General features: G+C 42.9%; 1 pseudogene; it reads right to left on the bottom strand.

Moving 5' to 3' along the window:
* The window catches only part of LOC116759173, a 44,817-nt pseudogene extending 21,404 nt beyond the window's left edge, over nt 1–23,413 (bottom strand).
* Nucleotides 23,414–27,844: the final 4,431 nt, after the last annotated feature.

The following is a 27,844-nucleotide window of genomic DNA, read 5'->3' as shown; positions in this document are numbered from 1 at the left end:
ACCTATATTCCTAGATATCTTGGCAAAATGCTCTAATTCCATTTTTTAAATCCTAAAAGTATCCAAGCAACAAAATTAAAAAAAAAAAAAGATTATCTAGAGAGAATATAAATTTAGGCTAACCTCAAACTTATCCATGATCTCCAAAAGTAGAGAATCACAAAATAATATCTCAAGAGTTTTGGGGCAAAAGTTATTACACAAAAATAATAGTCACAGTCCAAAAACTATTTATAGAAGTAAGAGAAATATACCCCCCAGAAATCAAAAGACTCAGAAAATAGCCACTTAAAAACTTGCTTAAACATATGTTTTCCTTCCAAATCTATGAATAGGAAACTCATTCTGTTCATGTTTAAGAATAAATTTATTCTGGATAGACCTAGAAGTTATCATACTATTCGAAGTAAGTCAGACAGAGAAAGACAAATATGATATCACTTATATGTGGAATCTAAAATATGATACAAATGAACTTATTTACAAAACGGAAACAGACCCACAGACATAGAAAACAGACATATGGTTACCAAAGGGGAAAGAGGGTGGGGAAGGGATAAATTAGGAGTTTGGGATTAGCAGATACAAACTACTATATATAAAATAGATAAACAACAATGTCCTACTGTATAGCACAGGGAACTGTATTCAATATCCTGTAATAAACCATAATGGAAAAGAATAGATGTATAAGAATAAACTTATTCTTAAAATTTAAGAGTGAGGAACATGGACTATAACAGACCATAATTTGGATAAACTGGAACACAGTAAAGAGGTCTTGCAACCAATTATATTTTCCAAAGATGGACACAGCCATACCTTCCATCCTACATGTGACGATGTACGGCTCCATGTTGAGAAGAATTCTTAGAACAAATCTGGCCTCAGCAGGAAAGGATGACTGGCTTAGAATTACTAACACGACAAGATGGGAATAAACAAGTTAGCTTTTTATCCAAGACAGCATAAAGAGAAAAAAGTAGGACTTTATGGGGCCTTCCCAGAACAGACCTCACCTCCAGTGTCCTCCACCTGCCACTTCTCTGTAGAAAAACTTTAGCCTCCTAGGCCTTCCCCAAGTTACAAAGTGTAAATTTAATCAGAGAAGTGAGAAAATGCATAAAGAAAGGGAAACAGTCAAGCAAGACAAAATAATAATACTTTAGCCATTATACAAAGTCAAGGACCTTTAGTTCCTCCTCAACAGCTATAGATAATATTCAGAGCCATGTCCTTTGAGCTGTTTTGCAGATACTGAAACCCCTGCCAGGTGGGAGAAGTTAACTGCATGCTGCCCACAAGCACCCAGACCCCAGACCAGTTGGAACCAGAAGGTTGATCATGTTGACTCCTGATCATCTCACCACCAACCAATCAGAAGAATGTCCACAAGCTGATCACACGCTTTACAACCCCCCTCAACCCTGTCTTTAAAAACCTTTTCCTGAAAGCCTAGGGGAGTCCAAGCCTTTTAAGCACTAGCTACCTGGACTCCTTGCTTGGTACTCTGCATGCACTGTCCTTCACCATAACCCAGTGTCAGTAGATCGGCTTTACTGCACATGGGCAAGCGGACCCAAGCTTGGTTCAGTAACATAAATAGTGCAATCACCACGAGATGAATGAATTAACCTATCAGATAGACCCTGAAAAGGCCTAAAGCCCAAGGAGAGTTTACAGATAAATGTTTTCTAAATTCCAGGTAATAACAGTCCTGACATCATATTCATTTTTCAAGAGAATTAAAACAACAGTTTCCTGATTCATTTTGATAAATGGCAAATACATAGTATAATAAATATGCAAAAAGTAATCTCATTCATTCATTTATATTTAGTTATATATAATACAATAAACATATTTATTACATGTATGCATATACAAAACTAAGCATACTGAATCAGCACAGAATTCAAAAAACATAAACAATGTTCAAATTGAGTGTATTTGAAGACAATAAAGATGGTTTAATTACTAGGAAACCTATTAATGTAATTGATCGTTTCATTAGGTTAAAGGAGAAAACACCCTGGTTAATTCAGTAAACTCCCCCTTGAATGCAATGTTTACAACATGATTCTGAACTAGGAACAGAGTAACACTAACTTTTTAAAAACTGAAATAAGCAGCCTGTACTATTTAATAGTGGAAAACTAAATCCAATTTAATTAAGGACAAGGGCAAAATAAGGTTTCTTTTTACCACTATTACTTAATATTGCTATGGTTTTAGCCAATGTTATAAACACCTCCTACCCCCAACCAAAGAGACAGAAAAGAAAGAAGGGATGGAGGGAAGGAAGGGTAGAAAATTACAAAGACATGTAAGCATTCAATTTCTCGTGTTTGAAATAACATAAAAGCTCCCATGGGCCAAAATTGTGTTAATTTGAGGATCAAAAAGAATCACAACTGTAACTGATTATATCACACTGAGTAGATAAAAATCTACTAGGACACAGTGATTTCTCTCCTCCCAAAAGAAGAGAGCAGAAAAAAAAGGAAAGCTCTTTTTCACAGAAGAATGGCAGCTAATAAACGTGGAAGGAATTAGATCATTGGAAAGTCACGAATTTGCAGTCCCCAGTGGATAACGGATTCTGAGAAGGAAACAGTGGAGGATAAAACAACTAAGTGACAGGTTATTGGGAAATAGGAATTTGTCCCTATTATTAATTGTAAAGACCAACTGTAACTTTTGTTGCAGACATCTGAAGATCACCAGTTTAACCAGCAAGTCATCATAGATAAAATTAAAAGACATATTACAACCACATCAAATATGATAGAGTTAATATCTATAATAATAAAGACGTCATACAAATTGGAAAAAGAAGCACCAAGGCCTTGCCTGGGGAGGAGGTGTTGGTAAAATACAGGTATAGAGGATTTACAGAAACAGCCTCACACTCCCTTTGTCCCTTCACTGGAAGTGGATAGGATGGCACCTGCCTGAGTGTCAGAACCCCAGCATCGGAGACTTCATTAATCTGGGGTATTTTTCCCATGAGGTACGCAGAGGGACCCAGGACCCCAGGCCTCTTTCCTTTTGCCTGCTATTCCTAGCCTGCAGCTTCCTGTCCTCGGCTGGAAGAAGTGGAAGGGCAAAGGGAAAAGACTTGTGCCAACCGAGCCTGTTATTTTTCATCCAGAAAAAACATCTTTCCCAGAAGTCACTCTCAGAGGAGTCACCTGGTCACAACCACCTACAGAGAGCGAGCCTCCAGCACCCCTCTTTCCTTGACAAAAGAGCAAAAATAAAATGGATAAATCATAGTACTTCGTACTGAATATTTGGAGATTGGCACTCACAGACCGTTGGTATATGGCATACGTTGTTACAACTTTTCTGAAAAGCAACTCTTCAGTGTGTTTAAGGAAACTTCAGTGTACCTCTAGATTCATCAGTTCTGCTTTGGGGAATCATTTCTATGGAAATAATGTGAAGTGCAATTAATGGTTTATGTACATTGATATTCATTAATGCAATATTTCTAATATGCAATCCCCTGACAAAAACAAAAGGATAAATTTAACAGTGTCCAGTAATAGTTGAGTGGTTGAAAATACAGGGTCAGTTGTCAGAGAGCTGGGTGGGTTGGCCACAGAAACACTTCAGGTCTCATTTGTAAAATGGAGTTAATAATACGTCCCACATAAGCACTTAGAAGGATTAAATAAAATTTTATATGTAAAACATACCTCAAATACCACAATAAGAATCAATGCATAATATAGGGAATTCCCTGGTGGTCCAGTGGTCAGGACTCCGCGCTTTCGCTGCTGAGGGCTGGGGTTCAATCCCTGGTCGGGGAACTAAGATCCCACAAGCTGGTGGCGGTGTGGCCCCCCCAAAAAAAATCATTGCATAATAGATATATACATGGAGTATTATATAGATTAATATATAGTCGATTAAAATAGCATAGATGTAGAATATTAAAAATTGTACGACGAGAAAATTCATCTGCTGTTAAATGAACACAAAATTGTGTTTATAGTGTGGTTTCAGTTTTATAATGTATATATGCATTAAAATACATTGAAAAGCCAACGGCTGTTACATCTGGTCATTGCAGGTGGTTGTTATTTTATCCTTTGTACGTGTTCTTGTTTTCAGATTATCTATCTGGTATAATCATTTTCATATAGATCAGGGGTCAGTAAACTTTTCCTTAAAGGGCCAGTTAGTAAATATTTTAGGCTTTTTAGGCCTTATGATCTCTGTCTTCGCTACTCAGCTCTGCTATAGAGAAAGCAGTCATAGATAACATATAAATGATGGGTGTGACTGTGCTCTGATAAAACTGTACAAAAACAGGACGCAAGCTAGCCCTAGTTTGCAGACCCTTGTTCTAGATAATGATAAATACATGCTGTATTAAAAAAAAATTTTTTTTAAGGTGGTGTACCAAAAATCAAGAAAAGAGGAATTTTCCTAGTGGTGAGTGGGGATGTAGAAGGTGAAGAAGGCTTGCACAATGTTTCATGGACAAGAGAGAACAGAGCAATTATGGGGGAAAATAGGAAGTAATCCCTTGGTAGAAGGAATAAAGCTGATGGGGTTTTCTATGAAAAAGAAAGAATGAGAGCTATATACACATAATTTTATCTCACTGGATTTGCCCTGAAAGCTTTTGACCCATTTCCCATGGCATACTGAGGCAGCAGGAGACTCCCACGATGACTGCAAAGCCAGTTAGAGAACAACCTTGGAGTTTATCACCAAGTCGGTCGTGGAAAGTGCCGGTACCCTAGGCCTCCATCCAGCCTCCCAACAAAGGGCCCAGTGACCTCTGCTCAGTGGCACCCTGGCACACTCATGCCTCATTCCTCTTAAATAATTCTGAGTAACAGAAAATACTTATTATTGAGCCAAAATCCTCTGCCCACTAGTTTTTTTCCGGACTTGGAGCAAGTACCTCTGCCACCTTTCAGATTTTAAATATTTGAAGCCATGATCACGGTCCTTTCTTTCCATCCTAGAAATCCTCAAAACACAGTTTTCCTAGAGGAGAAGTTGCACATTGGAGATTTACAGTTATGCCTGGCTGGGCCCACTGAGTATTGTAAAATCATTAAATTCACTTCGTAAAAAAAATCTTGAAATCATAAAATTTCTCTTAAATATCCAGGCTTTTGGTTTTCTTAGAAAAATCAGAAGAATTACTGACATTGGATCACCATCCACATGCCAACAGTTGGCTTGAAGATGACTAACAACAAGCATGAGCTCCTGGTCCAGTCCCCCTACCCGCCCCCCCAAACCTGAAACCCACATCTGCCTAGACCCCAAGGATATCCGAGTTTCCTGCTCTGATCTAGATGAGCTAGCAAAGGATGCTGCAGAGCACTGAGCCAGGAGCCCAGAGACAGCTTCCCATCTCAGGTTTAACAAATGCAAGTTCTGTGACCCTGGAGCTGGCTGTTACATCACGTGAAATATTAGGGGGTTAAGTGGGATATGGCTTAGGTTCCTTGCTCAGCCATCATTCCATGAATCTATAAATGGCTTAGCTAATTTTCAAATCTCACTGAGCTCATTGCCTGAAAAATGCCTGAAGTCATGAGTTCCACCTGCTAATAGCACTTTGAAAAAAAATAGATTGGAAAAATAAAATATCTGGATCTCTCAAAAGCAATTTGCAAATTCATACCAAGATATGCTAAATGTAAAAACAAAGCCATTCACTCTTTTGCCTCTAAAATGAAATTTCAAAGGCGAGAGTTCTAACAATTAAGAAAAAAATCCTGTCCCAAAGCTTAATGTTTCTGTAAAAAGAGCGCATCAATTACACTATTCAGTAGAGACAAATGAACCCTGGAAAAGGGGAGAGGTCAGGACCACAGAACTACGGGTGAGCTTGACACTTCTCCCACCCAATTCCTATCCTCCCCAGTCACTCCCACTCCCATACAATGTAGGTTTAGATTTCTTTTATTTCTCTTGCTGTAAACCCTGAACTTTCTCTATCCAGCTGAAATGCTTCATTCAACGCTTTCTCCAAGAAACTAAAAACTATGCCAGGTTAGCATCATCTACACCATTAAAGCAAGAGCAAGACGCAGACCTCTAGAGACAAGCGTCTGGCCTTCGGTAATCTTGTTTCCTCTCCCCTCCCCACCAGCATCCCACCCCACCAGAAGAGCTTCGATATCACTATTTCACAGCATAAGGTAGGCAAGCAGGCTGGGGCCTGGCATTCAGTGTAGTCTGTGAATATCAGACACCACTTGTGCACCAAGCCAGGCCATTCACTTCACCTGGTCCTGGGAGCCTGTGGGTCCACAGCAGGTGGCGAGTATGATAAGAAAAAAAAAAGTGCTTCTTGTTCCAGAAGATTCTCTGGATCAGTGTGAAAAGGAAAATTTGTGGCAAAGCTTCAAGTCAGGAGGGGAGCATGTTCCTACAACAGTGAGCTCTCAGGTAACAGACTCAGTGTCTTGGCCCTAAGGTGCCTGAGACCAATGACAGGAGCACTCAATTTTGGTAAAATTAAGCTTAATCAAAGAATATCACAGTAAGTAAGTTCTAAGTCCCTGACAAGGGAGATGTCTGTTTAATGACCAGGAAGCAATACTGTAAATTTGAGGACCTCACTCTAAGAATGTGACTGTTATCTATTCACCATGGTAATCCAGTTCCCAGTCCACTGTCTGGTATATAATAGATGCTCCATTAATAGTGTGAAAAATAAAATAATCACTCTTAAAGGACACAACTTTTTCAGTTTGTTGCCTCCTACAACTTGATGTTTCTCCGCGGCAGGGATTTAATTCTGCTTTTGTCTTTTGCACATTTTCACCTTAAACTGTGAGCAGATTTGTCTGGTTGGAAAAATCTCACACACAACAAAAACACTTTTACAGTCCTCATATAATAGTATGCATATATTATACTATACACACAACATAAATACTCATATAACAGAAGCTTAAGAAATGTCTTCTGAGTGAATGAGTAATTGAAAATTACTGGAAAAAAGTTAACAAGGATTTAAAATATATATATACATATATTTCTGTTATATATGCTTCTATATATTCGCATATATAAATGTGTGTTTACATACATATAATGAATTTTTATCTTTGTTTGTGATCCAACAGTCACTTGGTCAAATTTCTCATTCAAAGCCTGAAGCCTCCTCTTTTTAAACTTTTTTATTTATTTATTTTTTTTATTGGAGTATGGTTCCTTTACAACGTTGTGCTAGTTTCTGCTGTACAGCAAAGTGAATCAGCCACACGTATACACACATCCCCTCTTCCTTGGATTTCCTTCCCACTTAGGTCACCACCGAGCATTCAGTAGAGTTCCCTGTGCTATACAGTCTGTTCCCTTAGTTCCATATTTTATACATAGTAGTGTATATGTGTCAATCCCAATCTCCCAATCCATCCCACCCCCACCCCCCTTGGTATCCACACGTCTGTTCTCTACATCTGTGTCTCTATTTCTGTTTTGCAAATAAGTTCATCTATACCATTTTTCTAGCTTCCACATATATGCGTTAATATACAATATTTGTTTTTCTCTTTCTGACTTACTTCACTCTGTGTGACAGTATGCATATGGTGATATTTTTCCTCTATCCTGGGAAAAGGACGAAAATAACAATTTGTGACTTTCAACTCTTTTCCTCAGGGATGTCACATCATGATTTGAATGTATGTTTCTAAGAAAGATAAATTTTACTTGCTTGCAACAAAAGGATGGTGAACGTTCACAAAGTTCCTGTGGGAGATATCTCATCTGAAACTGTGCTAGGTTGCCATTGGAAGTTTCGTAAAGATGGGGAGTAGCATTGCCAATAAGGCCCCCATTGAAATTGTGAGTGAGTAACTTCACTGCCAATTATTTCTACCACTGCAGAGATTCTGAGACACACTGACCACCTCATCGTTCCAAGTAGACACCACGTCTAAGCAAGAGTCCCAAGCACAGCCCACCAAAGTCAAGGGTCCACATCTGCTTAGGTATCTGCATTTGCAAAATGAATGGAACACACAAGCAGAAAGAGAACCAGTGTGGGAACAAATACATGTTGTCTCCTGTTGCAGAGTCTCTGAGTCCTTTGAAATTCTGCTGTTTCTACTTTGTTGCTTCTTTCAAATGATCTAAAAAGTTAGGCTTCTTCTGAAGAAGGAAGTCCCTCAGACAGTATTGGTAGGGAAGCAACACTGGTGAGCATCACCAGTGTTGGAAAAGGATAACAGGCATTCTTCCTTCAGCTCTGACACTATTCATGGAAGAAAACAAGTTCCCTGTCCAGCTGTGTGATCTCAGGAAAGCCTCTCCAGTCCACAGGTTTGCTCAGTCTTATAACAAGGATATTGGAAACTGAAGATGTCATCCAGCTGTAAACTGCATTCAGTCTTTAAATAGTTATTGTGTTCTGTTACCGAGCACTGTTCTTGGCACTTAGGAGAATCAATGAGCAAAGCAGATAGAAATTCCTGTCCTGTAGAGTTCACCTCTTCCTTGTTCTACTTACCATTATGATACGCATTCCATGGATGCACACATGATGTATAATGCTGTTCTAGAAGTAATAAAATACAGACCTTCTCAACTCATTCATTTAACGTTCAGAGAAGGACCTGCAGAGAAGTACCTTCAGGATACTAAGGTAAATGTGACACAGTCTTAACCTTGGGGAGTCATCATCTGGTAGGGAGACTAAAAGGCAGGATAGTTAGTCACGAGCACACAGTGATACCCATCGCAGGGGAGCTCAGTGTGGGAGAGTCATATCTATTGGGAGACTGAGTGATGGCTCCTGTTACAAGGTGAGGTTTAGGCTAGATCTTAAAAATGGGTAGATTTATAGAGGAGTGGGGAATCTAAGAGTAGAAAAAGCATAAGGAAAAAGGTACATAATTATAGGAAAGCACAGAGCATGTTTAGAGAAATGGAAAAAAGATCCATTTGGCTGTCGCTGAAGCCAAATGGTACACTGGGCACAGGGCGGGCCACAGCCCACAGACCTATGAGGCCAGCCTGGGGAGCTGGTTCTTTATTGCATAGACTTTGGCAGCTCCCAGGGTTTTGAACACAGGAATGACAGGCTCACACTGAAGATGACAAAGTCAAGTGGCCCAGAGGAGGCAGAGACCAGAGGGCAGAGAGCAGTTTTATCAAGTCTTGGCAACAACAGTAAAAACATAGAGGGGATATGGGGATATAAGTATACGTATAGCTGATTCACTTTGTTAAAAGCAGAAACTAACACAACAATGTAAAGCAATTATACTCCAATAAAGATGCTAAAAAACAAAACAAAACAAAAACTTAGGAGGGGCCAATTCAACAATAACTGAGTGACCAGTGGCTGCCTGTTGGATGTTGAGGAGGAAGCAAAGACAAGCTGGAGCTCTAACTGTCAGAGAACACCGGCCAGGATAAACAACACAGAGACCCAGTATCAACAGATGCCCACCTTGAGGAGTGGGGGAAAGAGTTTTGGAAAAGAAAAAGTATTCTCAGAGGATCCAGAAGCCTAAAAATACCATCCAAGCTCGAATCCAGCAGGTTCTAAAGGGACTTTTATCCTGTAAAGGATGTCCATTATATTCCAAGCACTGTTCCAGGCACTGGGCAAAGAGACAGGTCCCTGACTGAATGAGTTTACAAGTTAGAAGGGGAAACAGACAATAGACACATAAGAAAGAAAATACGTAACAACGGATTGGTTCAAGATGGCCAAGTAGAAGGACATGCGCTCACTCCCTCTTGTGAGAGCACCAGAATCACAACTAACTGCTGAACAATCATTGACAGGAAGACACTGGAACTCACCAAAAAAGACACCCCACATCCAAAGACAAAGGAGAAGCTGAAATGAGACGGTAGTGAAACAGGAGGGAAGGAGGCAGGGCACAACCTTTGAAAGGGTGACATAGCCAGAGGACATGACATAAACTGATTAGAACCAAATGGATCCAAGATGGTGGACGAGTCGACTTTTTCCACTACACCTTGAGCCTCAGAATCAGCAAGCTCACATCAGCAAGCTAAATGACACACCCACAGGCGCCATGACAGTTCCAAGACTGACAGTAAGGATCAAAAGTGGGCAGCGGCCCAATTTCTGGAAATCCCCACCCCTTCCTAAAATACCTGGAATATTCCTCCCACTCATTAGCCTAAGAAATTACCCACCCCTATAAAAACTGACAACCCCATACTCTGGTGCCTTTCTCACCTTCTGAGATGGTCCACACTCTGTCTATGGAGTGTGTTTCTCTCTAAATAAATCCACTTCTTAACCTATCACTTTGTCTCTCACTGAATTCTTTCTGCAATGGGACATCAAGAACCTGAGCTTCATTAAGTCATGAAACCAGGTGTGTGATCTCAGTTGGAAGACTGTGGGTTTTGGCTGGGTTCAAGTCCCGGCCGTGTGGGTTCTAGTCTCAATCAGGATTTTGGCCAGGTTCAAGTCCCGGCATGTGGGTTCAAGTCCAAATCTGAGGTGCACAGTTTCAGTATGAGGGGCGCAATCACAATAAAATCAAATCCTATAACTGCTGGGTGGGTGACTCACAAACTGGAGAACAAAAATACCACAGAAGTCCACCCACTGGAGTGAAGGTTCTGAGCCCCACGTCAGGCTTCCCAACCTGGGGGTCCAGCAAGGGGAGGTGGAATTCCCAGAGAATCAGACTTTGAAAGCTAGCGGGATTTGATTGCAGGACTTTGACAGGACTGGGGAAATAGAGACTCCACTCTTGGAGGGCACACACAAGTAGTGTGTGCATCAGGACCCAGGGGGAAGGAGCAGTGAATGCATAGGAGACTGAACCAGACCTACTGGCTAGTGTTGGAGGCTCTCCTCACTGTGGGGACAAGGACACTCACAGCAGACGTTCTGGGAAATACTCCTTGGCATGAGCCCTCCTGGAGTCTAGCATTAGCCCCACCAAAGAGTCTGTAGCCTCCAGTGCTTGGTTGCCTCAGGCCAAACAACTAACAGGGAGGGAACTCAGCCCCACCCATCAGCAGACAAATGGATTAAAGTTTACTGAGCTCTGCCCAACAGAGCAACAGCCAGCTCTACTCACCACCAGTCCCTCCCATCAGGAAACTTCCACAAGCCTCTTAGACAGCCTCATCCGCCAGAGGGCAGACAGCAGAAGCAAGAACAACTACAATCCTGCAGCCTGTGGAACAAAAACCACATTCACAGAAAGACAGACAAGATGAAAAGGCAGAGGGCTATGTACCAGATGAAGGAACAAGATAAAACCCCAGAAAAACAACTAAATGAAGTGGAGATAGGCAACATTCCAGGAAAATAATTCAGAATAATGATAGTGAAGATGATTCAGGACCTCAGAAAAAGAATGGAGGCAAAGATTGAGAAGATGCAAGAAATATTTAACAAAGACGTCAAAGAATTAAAGAACAAACACTTAGAAGAATTAAAGAACAAACAAACAGAGATGAACAATACAATAACTGAAATGAAAACTACACTAGAAGGATCAATAGCAGAATAACTGAGGCAGAAGAATGGATAAGTGACCTGGAAGACAGAATGGTGGAATTCACTGTCATGGAACAGAATAAAGAAAAAAGAATGAAAAGAAATGAAGACAGCCTAAGAGACCTCTGGGACAAAATTAAACCCACCAACATTCACATTACAGGGGCCTCAGAAGGAGAAGAGAGAGAGGAAGTACTGAGAAAATATTTGAAGAGATTATAGTCAAAAACTTCCCTAACATGGGAAAGGATATAGCCACCCAAGTCCAGGAAGTGCAGAGAGTCCCAGGCAGGATAAACCCAAGGAGAAACATGCCAAGACACATAGTAATCAAATTGACAAAAATTAAAGACAAAGAAAAATTATTAAAAGCAACAAAGGTAAAACAACAAACAATATACAAGGGAACTCGCATAAGGTTAACAGCTGATTTCTCAGCTGAAACTCTACAAGCCAGAAGGGAGTGGCATGATATACTTAAAGTGATGAAAGGGAAGAACCCACAACCAAGATTACTCTACTCAGCAAGGATCTCATTCAGATTCAACGGAGAAATCAGAAGCTTTACAGACAAGCAAAAGCTAAGAGAATTCAGCACCACCAAACCAGCTCAACAAATGCTAAAGGAACTTCTCTAAGTGGGAAACACAAGAGAAGAAAAGGACCTACGAAAACAAACCCAAAACAATTAAGAAAATGGTAATGGGAGCATACATATTGAGAATTACCTTAAATGTGAATGGATTAAATGCTCCAAAAGACACACAGGCTCACTGAATGGATGGAAAAACAAGACCCATATATATGCTGTCTACAAGAGACCCACTTCAGACCTAGGGACACACACAGACTGAAAGGGGATCAAAAAAGACATTCCATTCAAATGGAAATCAAAAGAAAGCTGGAGTAGCAATTCTCATAACAGACAAAATAGATTTTAAAATAAAGAATGTTACAGGAGACAAGGACACTACATAATGATCAAGGCAAGGGATCAATCCAAAAAGAAGATATAACAATTATAAATATATATGCACCCAACATAGGAGCACCTCAATACATAAGGCAACTGCTAACAGCTATAAAAGAGGAAATCAACAGTAACACAATAATAGTGGGGGACTTTAACACCTCACTTACACGAATGGACAGATTATCCAGAGAGAAAATTAACAGATGAATGGACAAAGAAGACGTGGTACATATATACAATGGGATATTACTCAGCCAGAAAAAGGAATGAAATTGAGTTATTTGTAGTGAGGTGGCTGGGCCTAGAGTCTGTCATACAGAGTGAAGTAAGTCAGAAGGAGAAAAACGAATACCATATGCTAACACATACATATGGAATCTAAAAAAAAACGTTCTGAAGAACCTAGGGGCAGGACAGGAATAAACACGCAGATGTAGAGAATGCACTTGAGAACACAGGGAAGGGGAAGGGTAAGCTGGGACAAAGTGAGAGAGTGGCATGGACTTATATATACTACCAAATGTGAAACAGATAGCTAGTAGGAAGCAGCCGCATAGCACAGGGAGGTCAACTCGGTGCTTTGTGACCACCTAGAGGAGTGGGATAGGGAGGGTGGGAGGGAGACACAAATGGAGGAAATATGGAGATATATGTATGTGTATAGCTGATTCACTTTGTTATAAACCAGAAACTAACACACCATTGTAAAGCAATTATACTCCTATAAAGATGTTTTTAAAAAAAAGAAACACAAGATTTAAGTGACACAATAGACCAGATAGATTTAATTGATATTTATAGGAAATTCCATCCAAGAACAACAGATTATGCTTTCTTCTTAAGTGCACATGGAACATTCTCCAGGATAGATCACATCTTGGGTCACAGATCAAGCCTTTGTAAATTTAAGAAAATTGAAATCATATCAAGCATCTTTTCCGACCACAATGCTATGAGATTAGAAGTAAATGACAGGTAAAAAACGTAAAAATCACAAACGCATGGAGGCTAAACAATACGTTACTAAATAACCAAGAGATCACTGAAGAAATTAAAGAGGATTTGAAAAAATACCTAGAGAAAAATGACAATGAAAACACGACAATCCAAAACCTATGGGACGCAGCAAAAGCAGTTCTAAGAGGGAAGTTTATAGCTATACAATCCTAACTCAAGAAACAAGAAAAATCTCAAATAAACAATCTAACCTTACACCTAAGGGGACTAGAGAAAGAAAAACAAACAAAACCCAAAGTTAGTAGTAGGAAATAAATCATAAAGATCAGATCAGAAATAAATGAGATAGAAACAAAGAAAACAATAGCAAAGATCAATAAAACTAAAAGCTGGTTCTTTGAGAAGATAAACAAAACTGATAAACCCTTAGCCAGACTCATCAAAAAGAGGGAGGGGAGGGGCTTCCCTGGTGGCGCAGTGGTTGAGAGTCCACCTGCCGATGCAGGGGACACAGGTTCGTGCCCCGGTCTGGGAAGATCCCACATGCCACAGGGTGGCTGGGCCCGTGAGCCATGGCCGCTGAGCCTGCGCGTCCAGAGCCTGTGCTCCGCAACGGGAGAGGCCACAACAGTGAGAGGCCCGCGTACCGCAAAAAAAAAAAACAAAAAAAAAAACAAAAAAAAAAAGAGGGAGGGGGCTTCCCTGGTGGCACAGTGGTTGAGAGTCCGCCTGCCGATGCAGGGGATACGGGTTCATGCCCCCGTCTGGGAGGATCCCACATGCCGCGGAGTGGCTGGGCCTGTGAGCCATGGCCGCTGAGCCTGTGCGTCCGGAGCCTGTGCTCCACAACAGGGGAGGCCACAGCAGTGAGAGGCCCGCGTACAGCAAAAAAAAAAAAAAAAAAAAAAAAGTGGGAGAGGACTCAAGTCAATAAAATTAAAAATGAAAAAGGAGAAGTTACGATGGACACTGCAGAAATACAAAGCATCATAAGAGAGTACTACAAGCAACTCTATGCCAATAAAATGGACAACCTGGAAGAAACGGACAAATTCTTAGAAAGGTATAACCTTCTAAGACTGAACCAGGAAGAAATAGAAAATATGAACAGACCAATCACAAGTAATGAAATTGAAACTGTGATTAAAAATCTCCCAACAACCAAAAGTCCAGGACCAGATGTCTTCACAGCTAAATTCTATCAAACATTTAGAGAATAGCTAACATCCATCTTTCTCAAACTCTTCCAAAAATTTGCAGTGGAAGGAACACTCCCAAACTCATTCTATGAGGCCACCATCACCCTGATACCAAAACCAGACAAAGATACTACAAAAAGAAAATTATAGACCAATATCACTGATGAATATAGATGCAAAAATCCTCAACAAAATACTAGCAAACAGAATCCAACAGCACATTAAAAGGATCATACACCATGATCAAGTGGGGTTTATTCCAGGAATGCAAGGATTCTTCAATATATGCAAATCAATCAGTGTGATACATCATATTAACAAATTGAAGAATAAAAACCTTATGATCATCTCAATACATGCAGAAAAATCTTTTGACAAAATTCAATGCTTGTTTATGATTAAAAAAAACTCTTCAGAAAGTGGGCATAGAGGGAACCTACCTCAACATAATAAAGGCCATATATGACAAACCCACAGCAAACATCATTCTCAATGGTGAAAAACTGAAAGCAATCCCTCTAAGATCAGGAACAAAACAAGGATGTCCACTCTGACCACTGTTATTCAACATAGTTTTGGAAGTCCTAGCCACGGCAATCAGAGAAGAAAAGGAAATAAAAGGAATACAAATTTGAAAAGAAGAAGTAAAACTGTCACTGTTTGCAGATGACATGATATTATACATAGAGAATCCTAAAGATGCTACCAGAAAACTACTAGAGCTAGTCAATGAATTTGGTAAAGTAGCAGGATACAAAATTAATGCACAGAAATCTCTTGCATTCCTATACACTAACAATGAAAGATTAGAAACAGAAATTAAGGAAACAATCCCATTCACCACTGCAACAAAAAGAATAAAATGCCTAGGAATAAACCTCCCTAGGGAGATAAAAGACCTGTACTCAGAAAATTATAAGACACTGATGAAAGAAATCAAAGATGACACAAACAGATGGAGAGATATATACCATGTTCTTGGATTGGAAGAATCAATATTGTGAAAATGACTATACTACCCAAGGCAGTCTACAGATTCAGTGCAATCCCTATCAAATTACCAATGGCATTTTTTACAGAACTAGAGCAAAAAATCTTAAAATTTGTATGGAGACACAAAAAACCCCGAATAGCCAAAGCAATCTTGAGGGGAAAAAAATGGAGCTGGAGGAATCAGGCTCCCTGAGTTCAGACTATACTACAAAGCTACAGTAATCAAGATATTATGGTACTGGCACAAAAACAGAAATATAGATCAATGGAACAGGATAGAAAGCCCAAAGATATACCCACGCACCTATGGTAAACAATCTATGACAAAGGAGGCAAGAATGTAAAATGTAGAGAACACAGTCTCTTCAATAAGTGGTGCTGGGAAAACTGGACAGCTACATGTAAAAGAATGAAATTAGAACACTCCCTAACACCATACACAAAAATAAACTCTAAATGGATTAAAGACCTAAATGTAAGACGGGACACTACAAAACTCTTAGAGGAAAACATAGGAAGAACACTCTTTGACATAAATCACAGCAAGATCCTTTTTGACCCACCTCCTAGAGTAATGGAAATAAAAACAAAAATAAATAAATGGGACCTAGTGAAACTTAAAAGCTCTTGTACAGCAAACGAAACTATAAACAAGATGAAAAGACAACCCTCAGAATGGGAGAAAATATTTGCAAACAAATTAATGGACAAAGGATTAATCTTCAAAATATATAAACAGCTCATGTAGCTCAATATTTAAAAATCAAACAACCCAATCAAGAAATGGGCAGAAGACCTAAATAGACATTTCTCCAAAGAAGACATACAGATTGCCAACAAACACATGAAAGGATGCTCAACATCACTAATCATTAGAGAAATGCAAGTGAAAACTACAATGAGGTATCACCTGACACTGGTTAGAATGAGAATCATCAGAAAATCTACAAACCACAAATGCTGGAGAGGGTGTGGAGAACAGGGAACCCTCTTGCACTGTTGGTGGGAATGTAAATTGATACAGCCACTATGGAGAACAGTATGGAGGTTCCTTAAAAAACTAAAAATAGAACTACCATACGACCCAGCAATCCCACTACTGGGCATATACCCAGAGAAAACCATAATTCAAAAAGACACATGCACCCCAATGTTCATTGCAGCTCTATTTACAATAGCCACGTCATGGAAGCAACCTAAATGCCCATCGACAGACGAATGGATAAAGAAGATGTGGTACATATATACAATGGAATATTACTCAGCCATAAAAAGGAACAAAATTGGGTCATTTGTAGAGATGTTGACGGATCTAGAGACTGTCATACAGAGTGAAGCAAGTCAGAAAGAGAAAAACAAATATCGTATGTTAACGCATATACGTGGAATCTAGCAAAAATCATATAGATGAACCTGTTTGCAAGGCAGAAATAGAGACACAGATGTAGAGAATAAGCATATGGACACCAAGGGAGGGAAGCGGGGGTGGGGATGGTGGTGGTGGGATGAATTGGGAGATTGGGATTGACATATATACACTAATATGTATAAAACAAATAACTAATAAGAACCTGCTGTATGAAAAAATTAAATTAAATTAAATTAGAAAAATAAAAAGAAAATACATAACAAATGGGTGGTCCTAAGGGGTGTGAGGAAAGAGGGGAGGTAGATGGCACAGTGTAAACAGAGGGTCAAGGAAAGCCTTCCTGAAGGTTTGTTATTTCATTAACTGAGAGGGCAAGCTCAGGGAGCTGGGAGAGATGCCCTCGGTCCAGGGAACAGCACGTGAGATGAGAATGTGCGCGGCATGTTCTAGGAAGAACAAGGAGATGGGGGACTGGGACCCAGTGAGCAGGATGAAGAGAGAGTGAAGCAGGAGCTGTAGGCCCAGGTATATAGAGCCTTGGAGGCCAAGTAAGGGGTCTAGATTTCATTTTGAGCAGGATGGAAACATTGGGGGATTGTGGGCAAAGATATAACAGGGATTTGTGACTGTTTGTGTCGTGTTTACGTTACATGCCAACATTTAAAATAATGCCTGACACATGGAAGATATTTAGTCAATATTTATTGAACGAATGAATGATCATTTGGGCTGCTGTATAGAGACTAGATTGCAGATGGGCAAGAAATGCAGGAAACTGGTTAGGAGCCAAATGCAAAAGTCAAGCAATCGTGCTAGCTTAGTTAGGGGTGGTGGTGCTGGATGAAGCGGGTGAGGTGGAGAAAGAATCATCTACTGAAAACTAGATTTGGGTGAGAGAGAGAGAACTCAGGGGACTCAAAGGCATTTGGCCTGAGCAACTGGAAAAACAGAGCTGCCGCTTACGGAGATCACTGGAGGGGAAGCAGGTTTGGGGAGTGAAAATCCGGAGTTGTGTTTTGCCCTATAAATTTAATAATGCGTGGCATTCACGGGGAGGTGCTGGTGGTAGTATATTCAAGTCGGGCATTCCGGGAATGAGTCAGGACTCAGGAAAGAAACTGGGGATCACCCGCATGAAGGCAGTATTGAGACCAAAGGCGGGAACATATAGGTACCAAGAGACCTGAGAGCTAAGTCCTGCAGAATTCCATCATGTAGAGGTCAAAATTCAGTAGGTCAGTAGGGATAGAACTTCAGGGGCCCTCAAGAATGCCTGAGAAAGAAGACTCAGAGAGGCAGCAGGAAAACCTGGAGAACCCAGTGTCCTAGAAGCCAGGGGCTCGAGAAAGAGGGAGTGGTCCTCGGTGTGAGATGCAGCTGAGAGATGGAGAACCGTCTTCTCCTCCACAGGGCAGACAGCACTGGTGACTGTCACGGGAAGAGTGGAAAGGATGGATGGGGACAGGAGCCTGGCTGGGGTGCTGCCGAGAAAGGCCGAGGGAGAGATGAGACAGGGGCACCAAGACAGCCTCAAAGGAACGGACGGTGCTCTGGTCTCAGGCTGCATGGCGGGTATTTGTTTTGCTTTGCTCATAATCTACATGTGTGTTAAGTGTGTTATTTGTCTAAACCAAACATTATACATTAAAATGTGTTTTAACAGCCTGAGATGGAGAGAGTGGAGAAACCCCGTGTAGACCACTTTCTCGAGGCTTGTTCTAGAAGAGGAAACAGACCATCGATGATGGGGGCTGTGGAGTCAGGGGAGGGATCTGTAAGGTGTAATATGTTAAGAGTGCACTTGTGCACCCACTGTTTCCTTACCACGGTCCCCTTTAGCTGCAGGTGCTGTGCCTGGTCACTGACAGAGCAGACACGGAGGGCTGGGGGGAGGGGAGAGAATGCCAGCAAAACCCTCAAAATGATTGTTTTTCCCTCAGCTTCAAAAAACTCACTGCCACAAAAATAACTTGTGCTCAAAATAGAGGGACACGTTTGTTAATTAAGTAGTTTTAAGTTTTGATGGCAAAGGGGATTAGGAATAACAGTAAAGAAAAAGAGAAGTCCCTTTAAGGAGAAAAATCTATTGATTGTGTTCTGTAGTTTTTCGGCTGGTCAGTGTATTACAGGAAGGAAGATGATGAATAGCTCGTGGGTCCATTAGCTTTGCTACTACCAGTAAGTAAGCAAGGTCTAATGTGTTTATTTCTAGTCTCCCCATCTTTTTCCCCCCTTAACCTGAATCTCTGAATTTCAATAATGTGTAGGACTGAGATTTCTGTTTCTGAAACTGATGTGACTTAAACCCCGAAAGCAAAAGCAGGAAAATTTGTACAAGTTAAATGGGTGTCGATTTAAGGACAAAGTGATTGAATTACAATCCGTGGCCGTGGATGTGAATTCTGGTCCTTTTTTTTTTTTTTCTTTCACACGCATGATATTTCCCTGACATCTGTGCAATACAAATAGATCTAGAAAGTGTGAAAGGGAAAATCTGCTCTACTAAATATATAAAAGGGACCCCGCATGAAGTCTCCATGATAACATTCGTCATCATGGGCACAGATGGCGTCCTTTCCCAGCTCTCCCCACCTGCCCCCCCTCCAATACCGGTTTAAGCTCCATCCACTGAATTCTCCCCAAGATATTGCAATGCCATAGATGCCCGATCACACCAGAAGAGCCCGTCTGTACAATATATCCTCATTTTTCAGTCCTCCCGTGTGCTTCAAACTTGGGGCTATAAATCAGGTGGGTTCTGAACTAATCCTGTGAACAGCGCACATCACTTGTTGCTATGGAATCCAGATGTTTTCTCCAGTGACCTGGGAGCTTAGTGGTCCTTGTGATATCTTGCCAAGAAGCAGCGGTATTATTGTCATCCCACACCGACTACTTATTTTCCCTTCAGTGCCCATGTTATAGAACGTGACAGCCACTTACCAATACCCACACATCCAAATATTATGGAGTGAGATATATAAAACATCTATCTAGTGCTTTGTTTCCTGTTTAAGGAGGCTTTAAGACAGAAAGGCCCAGTGGTCAGAAAGTCTGTGAGGCACACACAACTACTATAAGCACCATGAACCGATGAGCAGGTCTGCCTCTATCCCTCTTTGTATCTTAACTTGAGAAGCAAAGCTCATGAAGAAAGAAAAGGCTGCGACAAGGAGGAAAGGTATGAGGCTTCGACACCTGCATTTGGTGGGGCAGGGTGGCCAGTGCCACTGCAGGCGTATGTTTTATAGGTGGGACAGGGGGTCAGCGGAGTTTAAGGAAGAACAAAACCAAGAAAGAGCAAAATGAGAAGCAGACAGAAATGGAAAGGGACGTTGCTGGATGAATCTCAGGGAATACTTTCGAATGCAAGAGTTAGTTACTCAGCTGGGAGACACACTCAACGACCAGAATAAAAATGCTTTACAGTAGCTCTTGGAACCTTTGACCGTCAAACCCTAAAACCCTAAGCGTTTGATCCAGGATTTAGAGATGGTTTGTTCTTCCACCACTGCCCTCCTCCCTGGGATCAGGAACTGCCACAGACCTTTGCCTTTAATACAGCAAGTTTTACAAATAAGAAAGAATTACTATCCTTATAAAGAAGAGAGTTAACAGAGGGCTCAAAGGGATTATTAGATAACCCGAAGCTGACACATGTGGCCTTAAGTATTTCTACTCTATATATCACAAAGTTAAATTCTCGCTGATATATTTTGCTCTCCAACTGGCACAATTGCATAAACCAAGAAAAACGATCACAGAATCATGGCGTTAATCCTTTGGGATTACCTGGTTCAACTCCCTACTTTTAAGGAAGAAGAAAGTAAACCTCAGAGAGGAAAAGTGTCTTGATAAACACCCCTTTATCACACTTTTTTCTCTAAAAGTCCATGAACAGCAAACATGCCCAGGACTGAATTTTAGAAATGGCACGTGGGCACTTAACTTCCTGGTTTTCTAACCTTAACCTGTCCTGTTTTCTAAGATGGAAAGGAAGGAGGTGATGGGAGAGAAGCAGGGGTCTCTCTGATGTGAGATCCTGTCAGGGTGGGCTGGCCAGCAACAAGGGTTGTCTATGGGCTAACTGCTGGCTTGTTTCAGAAGCTCAGCTGAGGGTGGTTAAATGTGATTTGAACAAACAATGGGTCCATCAGTGGCTTTCCCTGGATGACTCCATCATCCTAGCAACCTCTGGGTGGTGGGACCAAGACGTGGAGAGAAGGAGGGCTGAGGGGTGCTCATCCCTTCCGTGTAAGTGCAGGTAAGAGGACAAAGTGCTTGGGCTGGACACATTTCCTTCTAAGGCTACACCAAGAACAGAGCAGTGGTCAGCTTGGGGTTTCTCCACTCTCTCTGTCTCAGCTCGATTTGTCAAAATGGACAATCCAGGTCTTAAAAAGTTTTTAAAAAGTGCTTTTAGTTTAAAAAATAAAATAAAAATAAGTAAAAAAGAAAAGATTTTAAAAAATAAAACAAAAAATAAAGAGCCCCAAGCTGCAGGATCTGAACTTGCAGTCTACATGGCTTTTTACTGAGGGTGGGGCTGGAACCTCTCTCTGCCTGGATTTGAGTCCCGGCTCACTGGTTCCCTTCAGCGTCTTACATAACCTCTCTGATTCGCCCATCTGATTCACGAAGGGAAGAATTCCCACCTACTTGCTGCCTAAACAAGTAGAGGACATTTTTCTGACCTGAAACCCACTCAGTCAATATTCCTGAGAACACACCGTGCTCAGGGCAAAGTCTGAGGTGCCAGAGAGACGAGAGATGAATTTAACAATGCCCTTGTCCTCAAGAAGCTCACACCAGGAGTGACACCGGGGGACTGTGCCCATTCACAACTCATGTAACTGCAATATGATAGGTGATGCCTTAGCGGTGTGGGCGAAAAGGCTGTGGGAAAACAAGACCGGAAGTGATACATTATGCTAGGCAGGTACTGTTATTCCAGGATGTTATTTTGTTCGTAACTTAAAAAAAAAAAAAAAAGAGCACACTACTGGGGAAACTTGTGTGGATGAGCATATATCATTAACCAAATACCCCAACTACCCCTAAATTGTAAAAATTGCTACAAGCACGTGAAAACACTTTGCTTGCCTGTTTAAAATAATTGTTGCCTTATCATTTTTATAACAGCCAACAGTCCTAGCAAGTTTTATGAGCAACACCAGATTCGATCAGGGAAAGTAAGTTGGATGCTACTGACGGTTGCTACGTAGGATTAAACAGCTACCCAGAGTCTCTCATTCAAAGCAGACTAACAAAATCAATGATTGGAAATAAGCTACATTCGTGATTATCCACAAAAGATGGGGCAGGAGTCGATAATGAAGCCACAATAAGGAGAAAATCTGTTATCCAATTAATTCAACATTCTTCTCTGTCCCCCCAATCCCAATTAAATCTCTTGATATAGTGGAAAGAAAAATGAACTGTTGGCTAATTGCATCTATGGGAAAAATGCAGACGCTGAGGTTAAAAAAATACAGGTGTAAAAATAAACCATAAATTCTATAATCAGTCCGTGGTTTGCTCGTATAGTTTGGGGCTATAGTTAGCCTGGCTAAATTGGGTGACTTTTCTTACTTCTCTACCATTATCATATAATGCTGGAACTGGAAGGAACCACAGAAATCAACTAGTCCAACTTACGTTACAGATAAGGAAGGGGACCGCAGAGGCTTGCCCTCCCATGGTCACATCTGGCCTTTTAGCATTTCCTATATTAACGGTCATATCTGATGCAAGTACCGTAGAAGGTAAAACTTAAAACAACCTTTGAAAGCACCCATCCTTAAAAGCCAGAAGTGTAAAAGGAACCAAGTGATGCTATGTGCACACATCTCAGCGGCTGCAGTCCCTCAATACTGATGCATTGATAGGCTGTTCCGGCTTGGGTTGTGGTCTCCTTATCCAGTCAGTAATGTCATAGTCTGAACAAACTTAGGTGATTCGCCTTCATGAAATAAGTACCCCAGACAAAAACAACTGGCATTCCACAAAGCTGCCAACTTGCACTAGCCTGGGATCCCAGAATTAGTCAGAACATGGTTTATTAAGCAAAACACTCTGAAGTCCAGCATGCCTGTAGGTCTAGGAATTAAAATAGTGCTATGTTGTCTCAATGCCACACTCCAGAGGAGGGAGCGAACAGGAGGGGGCAACAGGAAATTCTACCACACTCTATCTCTCTACCAAACAGACACACACATCATACCAGGGTAGACATGTGGACTCTAATCCCTTCTTAGTGGAAAACACACATTTTCAAAATGAATCCCCGATCTAGGATGAATTACCGTAAGAGCCACAGCCGGAGCTAGTCCGCTGATGAGAAACGCAGATCTGGCCACCTGCTTTGAGATGCCTTGGGCCACGACACTGCCGGGGTCTTTAAAGGCTGGCCTTTTCTGATAGGGCATCTGCCCTCCTCAATCGCGTTTAAATTCCAGAAAAAGAGAGACGATGCCTCCCTTGGTCTTTGAACTATGCTGCTCTTCCTGTATCCATTTCTGCTGAACACAGCTTTATCTCTTCAAAGAGAAAAAAAATAAAAACAAGAGGAGAATTGCACCACTGCAGATCCCAAGAGAAGTAGGCACAAAACTACAGCAACGTCAAATAATATCTTCAGCAACTAGGAAAATCCCCACACGCTAGCTGGTGTCAGCCCAATGCAGACTGGGGCGCGCTGTGCCCGGAACCACAAGAAGCCGGGCAGCTCTGCAGCCTGTGTCCCTGCCAGCTCCCCCCACGCGCTGAAATTCGGCAGGAAGAACTTACGATGCCCAGCCTCTGTATGCAAGACAGACAGACAGATCACGCACCCACACACTGCAAATCTGCCAAGGGGCCGGGACATCAAAGAGGCAGAGCGATCAGAAGGCCCTGGAGAAACGGGTGATGGAGCGGCCACAAGGTTTGAGCCCTCGAATTTTGCTGCACTGTCACGATCCAGGAATGTAGCGGCAGGAGCAAAGGCACCTCCAGCCAAAAATGGAGCGGACGCGTTTTTCCCAGCGGCTCCCTCCCCGCCTGTGTGCAGGTCGCAATACGGTAGGCGAAAGGACCGGCCGTTCCCGCTGAAACTCGGCTGGCAGGCCCGGCTGAGCGGCCGGGGACGGAGCGGCGCTGGAGCAGCCTGGATGCGCCGCGCATCCTCCCCGCCTGCCACCACCCAGGGGAGCAGGGGCCGCACCTGCCACGCGCCCCCTGAGCCAGCACCAGCGAGCACCTGCGGGGCTGCGGGCGTTCGCTCGGCTAACCCAGGGCATTGCCTGGGACACAATTGTCCAACCCAAAAGGGAGCCCGAGGCAAAGCCCAAATCCAGGGCTTTGGTTCACAAGGGGTGGGTGTGGGCTGGGAAGGGGGATTACGTAGGTCTCTCCGCCCCCTCCCCTGATACCTCCTCACCACTGGGAGGGCGCCGGGGGGGAGGGAGGGAGGGAGGGAGGCGGGGGCGCCGCGAACCCGCTTGGGGGCTTCTTTGTTTCTCTCCGTGCCCGGCAGGAGGGCCCGGTGTGCCCGCCGTACCCAAGCCGGGGTCGCCACCCGGGGACGCCTGCCCAGCCCGGGTGGCGGCACGCCCCAAGCTGACAATTGAACCTCGCGGGAGAAGCAAGAGGGTGGGGAGGAGGGTGGATCCAGGGCCCTAGGGAGGGAGGGCGCTGACGGGGCCTCGGGAGCGGCGGGGAAGCCGCCCAGAGGAGGGCGGGGGAAGGGGCGGTAGGTAGAGTCCCCGCCCGGAGCCCGCTTACCTTGGCAGCCCCGGCCTGGGCACAGATCATGCTCCCATCCGCGCGCAGGTTGGAGCCGGGGGGCGCACGTGCCCTGCCTGGCGCGCCGGACGCTGGGGACCTGCCGGGGGCGGTGATGACCCGGGCGCTCACCCGCTCTCGTAACGCTCCTGGTGCCTGGGGAGAGCGGCGTCCACGGCCACGGCGGAGGGGCGCGTATGACTTGGTGAGTGTATGCGCGAGGAGAGGGCCGGCTGGGTCAGAGACGCACCGTATTCCTGCTCCAACAACCGCGCCTGATGCGCGGTAACGCGGCGCACTTCATCGCTTTATCCTCCCGCCCGCATCCCCTCCCTCCCTGCCTGCTCTTCTGTGGGTACCAGACTCCCGAACCAACCACAAGACGGGCTTGCTCTCATTAGCGCTGCCCCGCCCTGCAGCCTCCGCGCACCCGCCTCCCTCGCCCCCGCCGTAAATATATATTGATTCCTGTTACCGCCGGTCCCATCCTTCCAACCCCCAGCACGAGTACTGGGCATATCCAGCCCCAGCCCCAGCCCTTTTGTGTGTGTGCAAACAGTGCGTTCAGAAAGGATGTGGTAGAGACACCCCAGCAGGTACCCTGTGACAGGTGTTCTTGGCCTCTGTCTTACACACTTTCCTTATCTACGTTATGCACCGTTGTGCGCACTCACACACGTCTGGGGCACTCACACATGTCTGGGCACCGTCCTGTATTTGCACCGCAAACACACGAAACAAACATGGTAATTACAAAGGCAAAGGATGAAAATCGCTCCCCGCCCCCCGAAAATCTATTGTTGGGCAAGACTGGCTTTCACACTGGGTTCTACATTAAACCGCACACGGTGTCAGAATGCCGGAACTGGAAAGACATAACCTCCACAGTCTGTGATTTCCTGACCAAACTGCGTTCTTCACAATGCTTTTTTTTTTATTTCTTCCATCTCCTGCCCAGCATCCTTTACAGTAGATGTTTTTTCACATCCTGAGAAGTTATCTTTATTCCCACATGCCAAATGCAATCCTCCCTAAACTAAACGAAAGACCCTGACTCCAGACTCCTGACTGAACACCAGAGGACAGACCTCCCAAGTCCCAGACTGTATGATGGGCTGCTTTTCAGTGGCTCTCATTTCACTGACCCGCCTCTTGGTTTTGATTTCTCTCTCATGACCAGAACTTTCCAGAAGTGGAAACCTTGGAAGATGTGAAGGCAGCTTCACCAGCTGTACCCCTTTCTCCAAGGAGGCACACACATCATCAAGCCTTCCCTTTCCGCATTGCCCTGGCGATGGGGGTGCCCAGGCCTCCGCCTTCCCTGAGAGACACCATCTCTTTGCCTGACGCCCTTAGATCTCAAACCTCAGCTAAGGATCCATGCAGAAAGCTGGGCACACATTTCTCCAAGAGATTTTTACACTTCAATTATTATCAACTCCTAGATGAAGAAAACCCTCCAAGAATAGACTAGGGCAGGCTGAAGCAGTGAAGAGCAGCATTAACCAACCATGTGATGTTTCCAAACAGAGACTTGCATGGAAACAAGAACTCTGCATTAATCAGCATCCATGGTTTCTAAATTGGCACAGGATCACCAAACCACAATAAAGGCTTTAATTAATTTTTAAAAAGCCAATATTTCACAACAATGGTAAATGGAAAATAACCTTCAAAAATTGTATGATTGAAAAAAAAAAAGACCGATGACAAGATTTTGGAGAAGACTAGTAAGTTATTCTTCGCAAATTTAAAAAAGAAAAAGGGTAATTCTTTACGTCAATTAATTGCCAGGATGTTCACCTCATTGTCTTCAGTGATGAAGCATCAACTTGGCTCAGAGATCCTTCCCTCTGTTCTCTCTATCAAAGAGATAACTTGACAAGTCAACGTCTCTCCTAAAGATTATTGATGTAACAATCCTGAGATGGGCTTTATTTTCCTCTGGAGAGTTTCTTTTCTTATACTGAAGGGAAAAAATATGAAAGAAGAAGTACACTAAGTTTCACATTTTAACATGTTGGATTGATAAAGTCCTTGTCAAGCACCTCCTACACGCCAAGTGCAATGGCAACGTACACTCCTGTGTTTTGTCCTGTTTATCTCTCACCTCACATGGTCTCATTTATTCCTCACGGTCCCACTGCAGTCTGAGAATAATAGCATCATCTTATTTTACAGAGGAGAAAAGCAAGGCTACATAGGGCTCTATAATTTCCTTAAGGTCTCATTGCCGGCAGAAGACCTCAAATCTAACGTTAACTGACTTCAGCTACCCTAACCTTAAAGTGAGGCATATTTGGTGGAGAAATGACAAGACTTGCCATGGATTTTAAAGCCATCCATTTATTAATCACATTTATCAAGCTTCTAAGATACTCCAAAAACTGTTAAAATACAATAGTAATGTCACAGTCCCAATGCCCCCAACAATACTAACCTCATATAATGGCATAAGATGGTGAGGGCATTTGCAGAAGCACATAGAAACGCCGTGTACTATCGTGATGCCAGCACATCCCCATGTTCCCATCTTTTGTAACTCAGGGTCCAGCGCGATGCAGGCAGGGACTGGCATGCCTGCCCATCTCAGGCTACATGCAGGGAAAGGCGAGCAAACAGGGCAAGTGGTGCCTACTGTGCTGAGAAAGCTATGACTTGGGCTGACCAGGGGCTTCACCTTGGGGACCAGACCTTCATCATAATGTCAGAAGTAAATACCCTGTGGCTAAGGGAGGGAAAGGACCAAGCTGTTGGACCTGCACTCCTGGTGTCAAGTCTGACACAGTCCATCACCGCAGGACTAACTCTAGCCAATGATACCAAATTGCAATTTGAAGACCCCTCTGGTCCTAAGGTTTAGGATACTAACCCAGAGGGCAGGTGTCTGACTTGGTCAGCTGAGCAAGTTACCAGAGAAAGCAGGCCTCCTCTGATGAAAGGATTTTAATTTTGAAGGGTGATTATACCTGCACATGGCTGAGGAGTGGCAGTGGCTGTCTTGGCAGCTATGAAAACCTTGGGTGGTTTTGGGTCAGGGAGGTCAAGCAGAGCCTGAGATTACATGAAGTAGCATTGGGCTTTTCTTATGTGAA

This window comes from Phocoena sinus, chromosome 9 (genome assembly GCF_008692025.1).
Source record: "Phocoena sinus isolate mPhoSin1 chromosome 9, mPhoSin1.pri, whole genome shotgun sequence".
Lineage (NCBI taxonomy): Eukaryota > Metazoa > Chordata > Mammalia > Artiodactyla > Phocoenidae > Phocoena > Phocoena sinus.
Note: the sequence above shows the minus strand (reverse complement) of the source record. Positions and strands in the feature narration are given on the sequence as shown.